General features: G+C 40.5%; 1 non-coding gene across 1 annotated transcript; it reads left to right on the forward strand.

Moving 5' to 3' along the window:
* The first annotated feature begins 1579 nt into the window (after positions 1–1579).
* On the forward strand, positions 1580–1652 carry trnan-auu. The gene has a single exon. It is a non-coding gene; the product is annotated as a tRNA-Asn (tRNA).
* The last annotated feature ends 862 nt before the right edge of the window (positions 1653–2514 follow it).

Genomic DNA, 2514 nt, shown 5'->3' on the forward strand with positions numbered 1-2514 from the left:
TGGAGCTGAACCTTTACCCCAAAGCGAATTCATGAATGTTTTAATAGTGTTGACCTGGTAAAAGCTGATAATCCCAGACACAGGGAAAGAAGAAGAGTGTTCCAGAATTTCGAGGTGCAGTGGTTGAAAAGTGCAGTCACCGATGGTGGAACGGAGGGCACGAGGGACATGCAGGAGGCCAGAGCCAGTCGAGCGGAGGCAGCGGGTAGTGGGTTAGGGAATAAACAGGTCGGAGAGGTAGAGAGGTGCCAGGGAGCTGCACATCAAAGGTCGGTAATTTCTATGAGCTAGGGATTAACTTCAGTTGCATGTTACGATAAAGGGATCCCAAGAATCTGGATATCCATCAAACCAAAATCATAAACAAGGCTCCATCAAAATGGAACGCTAGAATGGAACGGGCCGCAGATTAAAAATATGCAAATTTCTATTTTTTTTGTTCGATTAAGCTGAAAAAGAGAAGACTGTTGGAGCTCTAACTAGCAAAGCGAGAGTGTGAAGCAAAGATAAAGAAGTGAATCCACGCAGAATTTCCTTATCAGTGACTATATTACACAAATCACCATTGCAAGAGTCAGACTGCGTGATCTGTGGGGAGTGATTGCATCTGTCTGAATGTCCAATGACACATTCGAGCAATGCTGCAAGTCACGCATTACACCGTAAAATCTAAATTGAATCCATTGTAAAGACGGCAAAATTAAAAAAAGGGCTTAATCATATCAAACGCGACCGAGAGAGGATTACAATTCTGTAGGTCAACAGTCCCAGAACCTCATTCTCCGCTAGATGGATTACACCTTGAAATTAACCCAAATGCCTCAAACGATAAGCTAAAAGATCAGATTTTTTTGCCAATTAGACAGACTGGAAGTTGTTTAATTTCTTTCATTAACATGCAAATTGCAGTTCAACAATAACCGCAACAGTAACTTACATTTACATCAAGGTTTCGGAGTCAAAGGGCATTTTGAAGCGTTTTGCAAATTTGTTGAGAGACAGTGCGTAGCGAAGATTTAAAGATCTTAACCAAAGGCACCACATGTTGAAGAAATGAGTTGTTAGGAGACTTTCGAAGGCAGTGAGAGAGGCATCAAGGCAAAGTGGCTTTGGAAAGGAGTTCCTGAGGTCAGGGATCATGGAACTGAAAGATCAGTCACTAATGGAAGAGTTGGAAAAGGTTGCACGTTTAGGTTGGGATGAGACCTTTGTGTGGAGTTGAAGGACAAGGATCCTCTGATTTATGAACTCGTCCTGAAGGTTTGCTATTTTGATGCTAAAACCATTTTGATTCTGCGAGCTGTTGGGATGTGCAATGCCCTGCCACGTAAAGTGGTAGAGGCAGAGTCCATAGTGGATTTCAAGGGGAACGTAGATGGGTGTATGAAAGATAGAGGCTTGAAGGGTTATGGAGGTAGGGCAGGGCATTGGGAGTGCAGCCAATGCAGACTCGATGGGCAATTGGTCTCCTCCTGTACTATAAATATCCTACTCCACAGCAGGATGCACCTTGGTATCTGACTGTGCTAATGGTACGTTGCTTGAAATGCCGATAAGGATAAAGAACAGGAGCAAGAGGCGTCCTGTAGCTCAGTGGTTAGAGCTCTCGCCTCATTAAGGGAGAGACCTGGGTTCGATTCCCTGCAGGGCGAAATCTCGGGCAAGTTTCCTTAATCCACACGCCTTATAATAATCCCTCAAGAAATAAAAGCAATAATAAGTTGGTCATTTTCAATTCACGACTGTTTGTGGGACGCTGCTGTACGCAATTGGCTGCCGCATTTCGCCCACAAATATACAGTGAATTAACTTTACAGTATAATCTGTGAAGCACTTTGAGACGTCGAGAAGAGACGTATATCAAATGTAAGGATTATTGTTTTATTTTAAAAACAATTATATGGGCATTAGCATGTTTCAGCTGCAGTCAGTTAAGAAGTGAATGATTGTACCATTCGGAATAGACAACCATTTCGTCAATGCAATTACTCCAAGAAAGCTGTCTTCTTTATTAACCATTTAAGTGCTGCAATTTCTGGATAAAAATTCCAAAAATCCTTGCACCAAGTTACTGCTTATAAAACTGACGTCCTCCGAATGACATCAAAATTATATATTTTTCGGTCAGTCAACACTTGTTAATAGTAATAACATTATAATTCCAAGTTAGTATAATTTTAAGAATAATTCAATTCATTTTTACATGAGTAACTTTTGAACGAAAAGCAATGTTCTTAATCGCACTTTTGTGTTCAATAAATCCCGGGAGAGCTTCGCAAATTGCATTCGGAAATATTAAATATTTAGTGATGTGTAACGAACAGTGGTATATTTTACAGATAATATACTCAGTGCGGTAATGTGTTTAGATGTGATGCAGTGTGAAGAAATACTGACAAAAGAGTTTCAGTTTGGGGGCTGTTTTAGCAATCATTTGGTTTAAGCCATAGGCCTGAGATTCCACCTTGCTTTATAGAAAATAAAAATATTTTGTCTAAAAATTTTAAATCATGG

The sequence above is a fragment of the Callorhinchus milii genome, unplaced genomic scaffold (assembly GCF_018977255.1).
Source record: "Callorhinchus milii isolate IMCB2004 unplaced genomic scaffold, IMCB_Cmil_1.0 Scaffold10, whole genome shotgun sequence".
Lineage (NCBI taxonomy): Eukaryota > Metazoa > Chordata > Chondrichthyes > Chimaeriformes > Callorhinchidae > Callorhinchus > Callorhinchus milii.